The following is a 15,726-nucleotide window of genomic DNA, read 5'->3' on the forward strand; positions in this document are numbered from 1 at the left end:
CAGCACATGGACTGCAGCGGTTCAAGAAGGCAGCTCACCCCCACCTTCTCAAGGGGCAACTAGGGACGGGTAATAAATGCTGGGCCCAGCCAGTGACACCCACGTCCCATGGAGTGAATAAAAAAACAATTGAAATTCTCTTCTTCAGAAGGTTTTGTAGTAGGCTTGGTTGATGATTATTGCACTGTCATCATATGGAGTGTTTGTACTGCAGAGTGAGGAAAGCACAACATCCATAAGGAATAGTCATGATATGGAGGAGCCGGTGTTGGACTGGGCTGGACAAAGTTAAACATCACACAACACCAGGTTACAGTCCAACTGGTTTAATTGGAAGCACTAGCTTTCGGAGCGTCGCTCCTTCGTCAGGTGGTCATCCTGGTCACTTCAGAATACATGCAGTGAATCATTATGATATAAAATATCGATCCTGTGCACTTACACAGAACAAAGTCCCCCAATCATGTTGCTGTCATCTTGAGACCATATGCTGTTACTCAAGAAGTCTACTTCTGTAAATTTATAATGCCCAACGTCACAAAATTGATAGAATTTTGGATATGTTCTGTGATAAATTGCAAAAGCATGTATTAAATTTAGATAAGGAGCACTTTCCTGATATAGAATAACATTTAAGAAATTAAGTAGGGCGTCACTATGGAGAACTCACCATTGATGGTGACATCAGGGCCACTGGATAGGTTAAAGAATGCATTAGCTTTTACCAGCTCAAGGTTACAGCATTGCTTAAAATACACCTGGAGACAAAGCAAAAATAATGCGATTTTACAGCTAACGTTCTTTCAGTGTCTAATCATGACACTGTTGGGCCTTGATCTTATTAAGTCAACACTTTGAATTACTTCAGCTCAAAGAACAGTTAAAGAATGGCTCACAGAACACCATAAAAATTAAAATATCTGGTTCCAGCATAATAAAACAGAGAGAAAAAAAGTTGTTTTTTTACTTTAAAACATGTAGTTTATATTTCTGTCCAGGTGGCCGATGAAACACACTCTAACTTGTACCACAGTGGTATAGTTTAGAAAGTAAACAGGTGAAAGATTTGTCGCAAGTCAGGCATTTGCAATTGCTCCAACCTAAAATCCGGTACAGGTAGTACTTCTATAATGTGATTGGTGCATTCTTGTGCAACCCCATATTGTAGGAAAATCGCTTTAGAAACAGCACTTAAAGTGTTGCCGATGTACACGCATTTCAGCCAGGACATGTTTTAAATTTCGTACTTTAGAAGCAGTGTTCCCAATTCGTCAAACGGACCATGGCGAATTTGTTTTAACGAAACGTATGTTATACCAGAACAACTTGTATAAAATTCCAAGGACTGGGATTTCTATTGGCAGAAGAGATCTTGTAATTGCTCAGCGGTTAAGTGGGATTGAAGTCTGCTCTTCAGACACATTTGAAAACAATATGTTTCTGATCCTGTTGCTCAACCCCAGCTGAGCTCGATACATTGGGAACGCTGACCACAATGGGATTTCTGCACCATGACTAATGATAGGGACAAAATGGTGATGGTTTTGCCTGGTTTATTCCTGTTAGAGTGTGGGGTATTGAGGAAGCTGCACAATCGTGGGCCGAAGGGCCTGTTTTGTGCTGTATTGTTCTATGTTCTATGTTCTATGTTCTATGTAATAGCCACAACTAACTTACCAAGCGCAAGACAATGGGAATAGTGATATGGTGAACATGTTGAGAATTCCCTCAACATTGTTGAGAGCTAACCATTTACAATGTGTACAAGAATTATTAATTGAGAATTGCTTCCCCAGCATTTGTCTGATATTCTTCCAGTTTTGAGCTTACTGGATGGTGATAGTAAATGTGAAGGGCTGGATGGCCTACTACTCCCTCCAAACTAAATATTTTTATTTGTGGGATGTGGGTATCGCTGGCTGACCAGTAACTGCCCTTGGACAGAGTGGCTTGCTTGGCCATTTCAGAGGGCAATTGAGAGTCAACCACATTGCAGTGGGTCTAGAGTCACATGTGGGCCAGACCAGGTGAAGATGGCAGTTTCCTTCCCTAAAGGTCATTAGTTAGCCGAAAATCAACCCACAATGTTTCTGTCTCAGACGTAAACTAATATTAAAATGTTGATGTTGAGAGGCAGGGGTGGGGGGTGGAGTTAATTTGATATTTGACTTTTGTAGATCGTCAAAAGCATTTTAAAGAAAGAAGCCAAATGTGAAAGGCCAGAAAAATCTCTTTGATGTGGGTGCTTTTGTTTTCCTAAACATTGGGCATATAGCTCCAGTCAGATACTCAAACAAATTCTCAAGCTCGGAGGATATTTAATTCAATTTTAACAATTTGTCATTCAAGGACAAATCCCCCATTCACCTTGCAAAGTCAAACTTGTGCTAATTTAAATTCTACTTGACAAACACAAATAATAATATCCCATGGTGAATAATCCAACAAAAGGACATCTGTGACAGTCCGTGCTTTTGATAAAAAGATGATAAATATGCATTATTATCTTATTATATATTATTTTGATTTGGTATTAGGTTTTAAACTGGAGGCAAGTGAGTTTGGTTAGTTCTTTTAAAATGTCTTTGAAAGGTCAGAAAGTCCTTTGGAACAGTGACCTCAGTACATCATTCCCAAGAATCATAGAATCCCTACTGTGTGAAACAGGCCATTTGGCCCATCAAGTCCACACCAAGCCTACAAAGATCTTCCCATGCAGGCACACACCCCTACCCTATCCCTGCATTTCTCAAGGCTAATCCACCTAACCTGCACAGCCTTAGACACTAGGGGCAAGTTAGCATGAGGAGAAAGTGAGGTCTGCAGACGCTGGAGATCAAAGCTGAAACTTTATTGCTGGAACAGCACAGCAGGTCAGGCAGCATCTAGGGAACAGAAGATTCGACGTTTCGGGCACATTCCTGAAGAAGGGCATGTGCCCGAAACGTCGAATCTTCTGTTCCCTAGATGCTGCCTGACCTGCTGTGCTGTTCCAGCAATAAAGTTTCAGCAAGTTAGCATGACCAATCCATCCTAACCTACACACCTTTGAACTGTGGGAAGAAACTGGAACACCCAGAGGGGATCTATGCAGACACGGAAGAACATGAGAACTCCACCCAGACAATTGCCCGAGGGTGGAATTGAACCTGGGTCCCTGGTGCTGTGAGGCAGCTGTGCTAACCACTGAGCCACTGTGCATGCAAATTCAATCAAAGTACGTGGCGGACATCTGTCAATTAATGGATGGAATCCTTGTATTGCTGAGTTTAGAACAGATCATTTAATCATAAGGTTAGATTTTGACTTCGGTTCAGAAGAAGAGAGGTTGTCAGCTCGGACGGGAGAACGATTTTCTCCCGGTAGAAACACTGAGTTTTCAATTCATTTCAAACAAGGCACTCCAGCCCAAGTTGAAATAATTCATGGACCTTCTGAATAAATCTTTAAGATGTCAGAACTGAAATGTTTCGGCCCACCCAATTGTCAAAGGTTCATGCCACTGGACTCAAGAAAAAAAAGTAAGACCATCTGAATCCGAAGAAAACCTACAGGACCCAATCAGTGAAATAAAAATCACAGAGTTGAGATACAGGAACGATAGTCTCTGGATTTGAGTATCTGTAAAGGATAGTTTAGGAAACAAATTAAACCTTTGTCTTGGGTTTTATGTTAAAATATTTGTAGATGTCTTTAATTTTTTTAATGTTTTACCTCTTGAGACTTATGTTGTGTTGTAAAAACTCACCAGCAACCTCATGTGAATATTTTCCTGTGTCTAGCTGCCATAGTAACCAGTGGCAAGGATTAGTCTTATGGTCATCCAGCCAGGCTTCACCCTGGGAATCTGATTGTTACCATCAGGTGGGAACATAACAAGATAGAACATGGAACATAGAGCAATACAGCGCAGAACAGGCCCTTTGTCCCTCGATGTTGTGCCGACCTGTGAACTATTCTCAGCTCGTCCCCTACACTATTCCAAAATCATCCATGTGCATATCTAAGGATTGTTTAAATCTCCCTATTGTGAATGAGTTGACTACATTAGCAGGCAGGGCATTCCACACCCTTACCACGCTCTGCGTAAAGAACCTGCCTCTGACATCTGTCAGGGCGGCACGGTGGCTCAGTGGTTAGCACTGCTGCCTCATAGCACCAGGGACCCAGGTTCGATTCTAGCCTTGGGCGACTATCTGTGTGGAGTTTGCACATTCTCCCTGTATTTGTATGAGTTTCCTCCAGGTGCTCTGGTTTCCTCCCACAGTCCAAAAATGTGCAGGTTAGGTGAATTGGCCATGCTAAATTGCCCATAGTGTTAGGTGAAGGGGTAAATGTAGGGTCGCTCTTTGGAGGGTCGCTGTGGGCTTGTTGGGCCGAAGGGCCTATTTCCATACTGTAAGTAATCTAATCTTAAATCTATCACCCCTCAATTTGTAGTTATGCCCTCTCATACAAGCTAACATCATCATCCGAGGAAAAAGGCTTTCACTGTCTACCCTTAGTGTGTTTCTTGGCATTGAACCACATAGATGTAGTTTGGCAGAAACACAATGGTCAGGTCTGAATGGACTCCTTGCTGGGACTGAGGAATTGTAAGTTTGATAGATCATAGAACAGCTTTGCTGTCTCACAATTACATTGGAGGTTTTATGGGCAAAGTTAGGTTGATTTTTGAGCAGTGAAGGAATTAAGGGTTAGGGTGAGAGGGTGGGTAAGTGGAGCTGAGGCCATGAATGGCAGAACAGGGTCGATGGGCTGGATGGCCTACTCCTGCTCCTAATCCTTATGTTCTCATTCCATCCTGCACTGCAGCTTGAAATAATTCAAACACACCCAACAGCAAATGATTAAAAATGACATAATAAAGGCAAATTGAATTCAATGAAAATATGGACATTGAACATTAAAGTCATAAATTCATAAGATATCGGAACAGAATTAGGCCCTTCGGCCCATCAAGTCTGCTGTGCCATTCCACCATGGCTGATATGCTCCTCACCCTCATTTTCCTGCCTTCTCCCCATATCCCTTCAACTCATTATTAATTTAATAATCTGTCGAATTCCTCCTTAAATGTACTCATTGTCCCAGCATCCACCACACTTTGGGGGAGTGAATTCCACAGATACACAACTCTTTGGGAGAAGTCGTTTCTCCTCAACCCTGTTTTAAATTTGCTCCCCGTTATTCTAAGACTGTGATCTCTCATCCTAGAATGAGCCACAAGAGGAAGCATCTTGTTGGTTTTATCCACACCTTTTACCATCCTGAATTCCTCAATTTGATTGCCCCTCGTTCTTCTAAATTCCAGAGAGTATCGGTCTAAACTGTTCAATCTCTCTCCTTCATGTCATAGTCGGGGGAATGGAGAGAAATCAGGCACTTGGCATTCAGATAGAGAATCAGCCATGATCCTATCGAATTAGACAAAGAAACTTCATCTGCAAGGTAGACCAACAAGAGGCTGGAAGAACACAGACAGCATCAGGGCCTGAAGTAGGCTTACTCCCGAAACACTTCCTGATGCTGCCTGGCTTGAATGATCCAATTGAATGGCTGAAGGGGCTGGATGGCCTACACCTGCTCCTGGATTCTATGTCTCAGTAGATGTCATTTCACAGCTTGTGCACACCACACTTTAACAGTTCATGTAGTGAGAACGTGATCATGATCAGGTTAATAGCATGAGCAAAGTATCAGTGAGAAACTGCTAACAGAGAACTCTGTGTCCTCCTCTATCTGTGAGGAAAGAGCATCAAAGTCTCTGGGACTCTACGTCCTGTCTTCAAAGCAGCTAATGTGATTACCCGAGATCAGTCTTCCCCTTCCCCAGAGTGCCAGCATTTTTTAATGTAGACTGACACCTAGTGGCACAGGTTGGGAGTACTGACAGCTATTTGAGTGTCATGGAGCCAGCTATGTAGTCTCCCCATTGTGTGTGAGCAGTGTGGGATATGAGGGGTCATTCATACAATGAATACAGCACAGAGGAAGGGCAGTAGAGTTGACCCTCTGTTGTGTGTCATGTGAAGAAGGGAAGTTGGAGTTAAGGCAGTGAATGGGCATCTTTGTCCTAAACAGTGGGGATGTAGTTTCAGTCAGATACCCTGGTTAACTGCAGAGTGCTGTCAATGTTTCACACCATTCTAACAACCTGTCCTTCAGGGGATAAACCCCCTCATTCATCTCACAAAGTCACTCAACAAAACGTCAATAATGTCCCAAGGTGAATAGTGCAGGGGAAAATCACTTTTGATGCCTGAGTCACAGGCTTTTGATGATAAGACAATAGCATACACATTTATGTTTAGAATGATCTAACTGATTTTCTAGCTCAGTGGAAATAGAATAGTGTAAAAAGCAACACAGAATGTTGGAGGATTCAGCAGATGATTGGCCCATAGTGGCCGGGGATGATGTGGAGGTGCCGGTGTTGGACTGGGGTGGACAAGGTCAGAAGTCACACCACACCAGGTGGTGATGAAAGAGCAGGGCTCTGAAAGCCTGTGATATCAAATAAACCTGTTGGACTATAACCTGGTGTGATGTGACTTCTGACAGTGCCCAGGATTGTGCAGGTTAGATGGATTAACTATGATTAATGCAGAGTTTTGGAAATATGATGGGGATTTGGGGCTGGGTGGGATGCTCTTTCTGCACTGAATCGATTCTGGGTCTGGCAACATCTGGGGAAAGAGGAAGAGACTTAACATTTCAAATCCGATATGACTTCTTCAGAACTGTTCTGAAAGGTTACTTGACTTAAAACATTAACTCTGTTACTCTCTCTCTCTCTCCACTGATGATGCCAAACCTGCTGAGTTTCTCCAGCACTCTGTATTGGTTCCAGATTTCCAGCATCTGCAATCTTTAGTCTTTTCAGACCCTGGTATAATGCCGGTGATGCGGATTGTTTGGGAGTTTGAGCACAGATTGAATGAGAAACAATGACTAAAACCAGCAATGATTTGTTGTAGTTATTCACCAGGACTAGCCCTCACAGGAGAGGAAGGTCCTGGGTATTCTCAAACCTTCATTTCCAGACACAAAGTGAAGGAAACAATAGTTTGTGTCTTGTTACATATTGAGAATTGATGTGACAATGAATTGGTGTTTATATCTCGTGATGAAACAGGGACATTAACAGTCATGTGCAAGATGCTGAGAGAGGTCCTTATAGAGAGCAGGATTATAGTGTCTACAAAACAGTTTAAAGAAGCCTACCAGAAACAGACAACAGTCATTTGTAGGTCAGGGGGACGACGTTATTACAAGTCATAAACCCCTGGTAGAGGCAAGTTCATCCACCTCTCCAGTGTGGGGTGGGTGGGGAATAGACCCCCAAGTCACTATCCTCATGACAACACAACCCAGGGCAAACAAGTGACAATGGGTCGGCTGCTAACCTGCGGTAGGGCCACCTGGAGGATTGAGGGAGAAGAGTTATGGTGGATAAAGCTGCATGAGGAGTATTAGTGAGATTGTTGAGACCAAGAGGGTGTCTGACTTATACTCTCCCACCCCAAACCAACCCTCCCCGTCCCCCAACATCAGTTTGCAGGAAGGCAGGGAGACAGTGCAGAATAGTCTCTGCAGCCAGAGATCAGGTGAAAGGGAAACACCTTTCTTATCTCGATACAATTCCTCAGGTGTATCCTGATGATAAAAAAGCAGAACAAATTTAACCCAGCCAATTACTGCCCATCACGCTCCTTTGATCATCAGCAAAGTAATGTCGCTGCCAAACAGCACTTACTCTACAATGGGCTGCTCACTCACACTCAGTTTGAGTTCCAGCAGTTTTACCCAGTCCTGACCTCATTAAAACTGGCTTATAGTTTCCTGTTTTCTGCCTCCTTCCCTCCATGAATAAATAGTTTTATTTGCTACATTCCAGTCTAGTGGAACCTTTCCTGAATCTAGTCAATTTCAGAAAGTTGACACGAATGCTTCAATCTCTTTTCAGACTTTCAAATGAAGTCCATCTGGACCTGGAGACTTGTCAGCCCTCACCTCCTCGGTAACACTTTCCTCATGATTATAATTTCACTGAGTTCCTCGTTTACAGCTGTTACTGCAATGGTTTCTGTATAATGTACAGTGAAGACAAGAGCAAAGTATATATCCGTTTTATCTGCCTATCCATATTATCTACAATTACCTTCCCATTCTCACTCCCAGGGGATCAATACACCCTTTACCTTTGTCTTTTGTTTTTTAAACACTTACAGACACTCTCACTCTCTGTTTCCATTTTTTTTCTGGCTAGCTCCCTCTCATACTTTCCTTCTCCACATTAATCTTAAGTCTCTGTCTGATATTGTACAGAATATAAAAACAATCATCTGACCTGCCTCTCATCATTGTTCAATTATAAACTTGAAGCTTTCCTCAACGTTTTAGTTAACCACAGAGGATGAGCCCTCCTTTAGAACTTTCCATTATAGTAGGAATATACTTACCTTAATTATTCTAAAATATTCCTGTAAATGTTTGTCCCTGTGTTTATGTTGATCTATCCCACAGCCTGAACCTTCAGCTAGCTCAGCTTTCATGCCTATACCTGTTTTCTTGCATTCACTCACGGACCAGCATTTATTACCCATCCAATGTGAAGGGGCAGTGGTTAGAGTGTCTCTTATTGGAAATGATTTTTGCCTTGCATTTGTCATATCAAATATTACTTTATTTAGGCTTTAAAACAAAACAAACAAAGTCTTTGATCTATTCTTCTCCCTGTCAACTTGGATGCAAAGTTGTCATTGTTTATTCTGAGGTGTTTCATTAATAATGTCACATGGCACAATATCAAATCTGATATAATCTACCCTCAGGCTGTTTCCAGAACCTGCACATCTCCAAACCATTTTACAAGCTCCTCATCCAGGCTATTGCTCTCACTTGAATGATTTTGAGTTTATATATAGATTAAAGTCACCCATGATTATTGCAATCTCCTTATCACAAGCACCAATATTTCTTCTCATGTATGTCATCCCATATTGTGGTTACTCTTCGGAGGTCATTCTCACCAGTCATTTCTTTGCCTTTCTGTTCCTCATCTCTATCTCAACCGATTCTGCATCCTGATCTCCTGATCAAGGTCATCTCTAACTTTTGCATCAATGGCTATCCTTGCTGAACAGTGCTACTCCTCCACCTTTGAGTTAGTGAGGACTGCAGATGCTGGAGACTCAGAGATAATAAAGTGTGGTGCTGGAAAAGCACAGCAGGCCAGGCAGCATCCGAAGAGCAGGAGAGTCGATGTTTCAGGCAGGGCCTATCATCAGGATTCTTTTTTTAAAAAGAGGTGTGGCTATAGTAGTGGGATTGTTTCAGGATGTGGTCAAAGAGCTTCAGGGCAGAGGAGATGACCGGGTTGGAGTTGGGTGGGGGTGGGGAGGTTGCAGTGGGAGAGAGACACTGAGATCTGAGAGGACTAAATCTAACCTGACTCCTCCACCAATAACCAGCTTCCTCATTGTCTTGAATTATATTCAGGGCCCAATTCATGCCTCATGCACCTACTTTGCTGCAATGATTACCAGATTATATTTATCTTTTGCAATGTGTGTTACTGGTTTGTTACTTTATTACAAATGCTGTGCATTCAGATGCAGAGCCTTAAGTTTTCTCTTTTCGTTGTGTTAGTAGCGGATAGTCTTCACTGCTGGTATGGTCTTCATTTTATTCTCTCTCACATTCCCTCTGTTCTCTGCCCTTTGTTTCCCATATTACTGTTTTCCTCCCTGACCTTGACACCACCACACCATTCAGCTTCCCTCCCTGTTTACCCAAAGTTTGATCGCTGATCACCATTGTTTTGTTTAGAATCCTCTCTATTTCGTTAGTTACATGTTTATGAAGCTAGATCTTCCAGATTGTTGGGTGAGGTGGGGAGGAAATGGCAGTAGTGCTTACAAAAGTTTTCAATTCCTCTTTGGCCATGGGAGAAATGGCAGAGGGATTGGAGAACAGCCAACTTGGGACCATTATTCAAGAAGGCAGCAGGGGATAAACCTAGAATTTACAGGCCGGTCAGTCTAACCTCAGTGGGGAAAACTATTGGAAATAATTCTGAGGAATGGAATTACTCTGCATTTGGAGATGCAGGGATTAATCGAGAGCAGTCAGCCTGGTTTTGTTAAGGGGAGGTCATGTCTGACCAACTTGACTGAAGTTTTTGAAGAGGTGACCAGACTTGGAGCCGAGGGCAATGCATTCAAAGCAGTCTGCTTGGATTCCATAAACGTTTTGATAAAGTCCCACATGGGAGACTGATAGCAAAGGTAAGAGGCCATGGGATCCAAGGAGATTTGGCAAGTAGCAGTCACTTGGCTGAGTGGCAGGAAGCAGGAGTTGGTGGTTGAGGGGTATTTTTGTGACGGGAAACCTGAGTCCAATGGGGTCCCACAGGGGTCAGTGTTGGGGCCCTTGTTGTTTGCGGTTTATAGAAAGGGTTTAGACTTGAATGTAGGAGGGTTGATCAGTAAGTTCGCAGAAAACATAAACATTGGTGGGGTGGTAAAGAGTGAGAAGGATAGCCTTCATTTACAGGCGGCTATGGATAGGCTAGTCAGTGGCAAATGGAATTAAATCTACACAAATGTGAGGTGATGCACTTGGGTGGAACTAAGGGAATACATGAATGGTAGGTCCCTGAGAAGCACCAAGGATGAGAGAGATCATGGGGTGTGTGTACCCCAGTCCCTGAAGGTTGTGGAACAGGTGGATAAAGTGATTAAGAATGACAAGCAGGAGGCTGGAAGAGCACAGCAAGCCAGGCAGTATCAGGAGGTGGAGAAGGCAATGTTTCAGGTGTAACTCTTCTTCTAGACCACTGCAAAGTGATTATGTCAGTAGGTGGGATACTCATCTTTATTAGCTTCATTAACTTTATTATAAGAGCAGGGAGGTGATGCTGGAACAATATAGAAGGTTTGTTAGGTCGTGGCTAAGTTCTGGAATCCACATTATCAGAGGGATGTGATAGCACTGGAGAGGGGGCAGAGGAAGATTTCCCAGGAGAGTTTCAGTGATGGAGAGAGATTGGACAGATGGGTTATTTTCCTTAGAGCAGAAGAGACTGAGGGGGACAGGATTGAGATGGATAAAAATATGAGGGGCATAGACAGGAAGGAACATTTCCCCTTGATGACAGGATCAATGACTGGGGAGATAGATTTAAGGGAAGGGACAGAAGGTTTAGAAGGGATGTGAGGTAAGCTTCCTCACCCAGAGGGTGGTGGGAATCTGGAACTAACTGCCCGTGAGGGTGGGAGAGGCAAAAACCCTCACTGAAGTAATAGTTAGATGGTCCCTGGCCATAATGCCAAGGCTATGGGCCACGTGCATAATTCTGGGATTAGAATAGTTAGGTGATTGCTTTTGAGTGTGCAGACATGATGGGCCAAAGGGCCTACTTCTGTATTGTAGATCTCTATGACTGTGACTGTAACAGAATTCAGTAAACCTCCCAACAGTCACATTAACAACATTTAAAAAGTGTTTGGACAAATACATGGATAGGAAAAGGCGTAGAAGGATATGGGTCAAGTGCAGGGAAATGGGGTTAGCGTGGATGGACATTTTGGTCGGTATGGACCAGTTTGGGCCAAAGGGCTTGTCTCCGTGCTGTAGGACTCTGTGACTCCATGACTATATGTGTATAACTCCTACGTTCCCCAATGCTGCTGCCAGAGCCACAATAACTGGAACCCATTTCACCCACACCAGACTTTGAACCATGTTTTAATTTCCCTGAACTTCACTACCTTCAGCGAATGTAGTGAATAAAAACTGAAAGAGCTGAGGATGCTGTAAATCAGAAACAAAAACAGAAATTGCTGGAAACGCTCAGCAGGTCGAGCAACATCTGTACAGAAATCAGAGTTAACGTTTCACGTCCAGTGACCCTTTCTCAGAAGTGAATATGTTTATCCTTCCCTAAACCTAAACAGAATTACACTTTAAACAGTAAATTGCAGAAACAAACTAATTTCTGAAATGGTGCTGAACATTGTACAATTATCGGTGAACATCCCCACTTCTGACCTTATGATGGAGGAAAGGTCATCGATGAAGCAGCTGAAAATGGTTGGGCCGAGGACACTCCCCTGAGGAACTCCTGCAGAGATGTCCTGGAGCTGAGATGACTGACCTCCAGCAGACACCACCATCTTCCTTTGTGCCAGATGTGACTCTAACCAGTGGAGAGTTTGCCCCCGGTGCCCATTGATTCCAGTTTTGCCCGGGCTCCTTGATGTCACATTCGGTCAAGTTTGCCCACTTAATGTCAAGGGCTGTCCCTCTCCCCTCCCCTCTGGAATTCAGCTCTGTTGTCCATGTTTGAACCAAGGCTGGAATAAGGGCAGGAGCAGAGTGACCCTGGGGGAGCCCAAACTGGGCGTCACTGAGCAGGTTATTGCTGAGCAGGTGCTGTTTGATAGATCTGTTGATGACACCTTCCATCACTTTACTGATGATGGAGAATAGACTGATTGGGTGGTAACTGGCCGGGTTGGATTTGTCCTGACTTTTATGTACAGACCATGCCTGGGCAATTTCCCACATTGTCGGGTAAATGCCAGAGTTGTAACTTCAACAGCTTGGCTTGGGGAGCAGCAAGTTCTGAAGCACAAGTCTTCAGTACTATTGCTGGGATGTTGTCAGGGCCCATAGCCTTTGCAGTATCCAGTGTCTCCAACTGTTTCTTGATACCACATGGAGTGAATCAAATTGGCTGAAGACGGGTATCTGTGATGCTGGGGACCACTGGGGGAGGCTGAGGTGGATCATCCACTCTCCTGTTCACTTCATTCCTCAGGCATATTCCTGGAATCCTCTGAGACTGCTTTTTGAGGAGGGACCGTGACAGAAACGCAGAGCTGCAAAAACTCAATCCTGTTCCAAATCAAGGAAAGGGGAAGTGTATGATTCTGATTGTGTTTTCCCAGTTGCTCAGTGCAATGATCCTAGTGCTAAGGTTTGTATGCCTTTCACTCCCCAGACATACAGAGACCTAATCAGGAAACTGAAACCTCCCAAAAATAAGTCTGTGGGTTGTGGCAGCATTTTTCCCTTGATGAAAGAAAACAATTCCTTTGAAGATGATCCTTTCAAAAGGCAAGTTGCAGCAAACTGTGTGCTAATGGTCTGGAAAATGAGCATCACGTCAGAGAGAGTCTCGTGATCCCAGTGTAATGGTCTGAGTGACCAGCAAAAGTAATTCCCCTTTGAGATAGTTATCTGCATCAAGAGAAACACATGCAGAATTTCTAAAGAGATTCTGTCTGTTGTAGAAATGCATGTATTTGATAAAATAAACCAGAGAGGGATGAACTAAACTGTCAAATGGTCTTGTCTTGGTCCATACTTCTGTTGCTAAATGTGAATGTATGTGATTTATGAATCGCCTGGGATCTGACTTATACAGTATTACCATTGGCTGGGATCGAGAAAATAAAGGACATATGAGTATAGAGGTCAGAGGAGCGAGGTAGCAAAACTAATGTGCAGGTGGTTTCTGTTTGGCCATTTTAATATCGTGAATAAGTTCTCGCAGCTAATACAATTTAGAAGAACAAGGTGTGGGGGTGGGGGGGAGGGGGGGGCAGGGAATGGATCTCATAGAAACCTATAACATTCTAACAGCATGAGACTGGCTGAAGGCAACAAGGATATTCCCAATGAGCAGGGAGTCCAGAACCAGGTGGTCACAGTCTTAGGATATGAGCAATCCATTTCAGACTGAGATGAGGAGAAATGTCTTCACCCAGACAGTGGGGGGGCCTGTGGAATTCTCTGCCACAGAAAGCAGTTGAGACCAAAACACTGAATGTTTTCAGGAAGGAGGTAGATACGGTTGTCAGGGCTAAAGGGACTGGGAGTAAGCAGGAATGGTTTATGGATTTGGATGATCAGCCAGGATCATCGTAATGAATAGTGGCGCAGATTCCAAAGGACCGAATGACCCACCGCTACACCTTGTTTCTATGTTTCGATGTCAGGGCGTCATGTGTTTAAAAACTCTCTTTTCACCATTTACGAATCCATGCCCTGAGATAACTATAAGCTCAAACGTTTTGCTTCCTGAAACTTAAATGACAAACATCGAAGTAGATTTTTCATTCTGTCATGTGATGTCACACGATGATTGTGAGAGAAGAAGATAAAGCCAAGGCCTTCAGGCTGAGACACCACATTATCATAATTTATGATAAATTAATACCAAATACTGCCGTACAAGGTATTCATAGATTTACCAGACTGATTTACATTAGATAGGGATTAATCTCTCTTTTGTCTGTCTATGTTCATGTGCCCTTAAAACTCTAATAAGAGTGTTCTAAGTCCACCCACACTGTACTATTTTTGACAATGATGTGCAGCTCGGTGACACCATTGTAAGGTTTCCCCTCTACACAACGATAAACATATCAAAAGAATATTAGTTAGCTAATTTCCGAATGACATACCCACTTCCAACCTTAGCATGCATAACTGCTGGCTCTCAGGCAGAAGGGAAAGCGACCAGTATTCCTCGAACTTGTTCAGTCAGACCAGCTGTGAGCAGAATTCTAAGTGTGTTTTGGTGAATTATAATTGGACTATTCATCATTTTCCATGACCGTGGGATAAATTATTTAAAAGGTCTTGACATGATTATTAAACTGCAGATATTTGTATTCTAAATAAATGTGACCAAGATTTCTTTCTCACTCATCAAAAGGCTCGAGGTATGTAATTGGCCCTAAATCATAGGCAGGCTAAAATAACTCCTCAGAGACCGGTATCCTGTCACCAAGTCACCCTTTATATACACGTAGAGAGACCTTGACACAGGTCGGAGCCAGCTCTGAGTGGGTAGAACCCCTGACACTCCTGTTTATCTGTCAGCCGGGGCTCCCTGATTGGACCAGATCAACAGCCCCAATCAGGGAACTCAGATTCTCTGAGGTCCACCAAGCTGACCCGGTTACAATCACCGCACAGGTTATTGGATTTCTCTCTATTAGAGGCAACTGGTTAAAAAGCCTGAGGGTTACAACTCCCCAACAAACATGGAACAGACCTCAATTCAATCCTCTGCCACAATAGAAATTGAACTGACATTGTTGGTATCTCACACACTCTCTCCATTTGGCCAACTGAGCTGACAATCCCATTTGATCAGGCTGTACAGAAGCAAAATTCCAATCTGTCAGACAGACATGCGGTGACTGTCAAACACGTAACCTTCAATCCCTGGCTCTTCAATGGAATGCTACCTGTGGGAAATTTCCGATTGACTCTACAAACATGACCAAATCGATAGAAGGGTTGTGTTGATGCAGTGATAGATATTGGACCCTGGACAAGACCAGAAGATGAAAACATGGTCATGATGCATGAGTTAAGAGTTTTGTCAACAGTGAGGATTGTAAGAACCTCCAGAAAACACAGAATGGGCAGGCAGGCAGCAAATCCACCTTCAGATGGAGAAACATATTTGATACATTTGAGGGATGAAATACAGTAATATTCCAGTTCAGGCACAATGGGCTGAATGGCCTCCAGGTGCACTGTAACAATTCTGTGATAGGAATGATTGTAGAGTAAGAAGTCACAGAGGGTGGAAGCTGAGGGAGGTCTGAGAGATTTGAGCCAAGGAGAGATTGTGGTCAAATTGAGCAAGAATTCCAGCAAGACCCACCTTGATGTTGGAAACATCTCTGCCTTTTA

This window comes from Chiloscyllium plagiosum, unplaced genomic scaffold (assembly GCF_037043375.1).
Source record: "Chiloscyllium plagiosum isolate Xiang-an unplaced genomic scaffold, Cpla_swu_hap1 HiC_scaffold_20, whole genome shotgun sequence".
Taxonomy (NCBI): Eukaryota; Metazoa; Chordata; class Chondrichthyes; order Orectolobiformes; family Hemiscylliidae; genus Chiloscyllium; species Chiloscyllium plagiosum.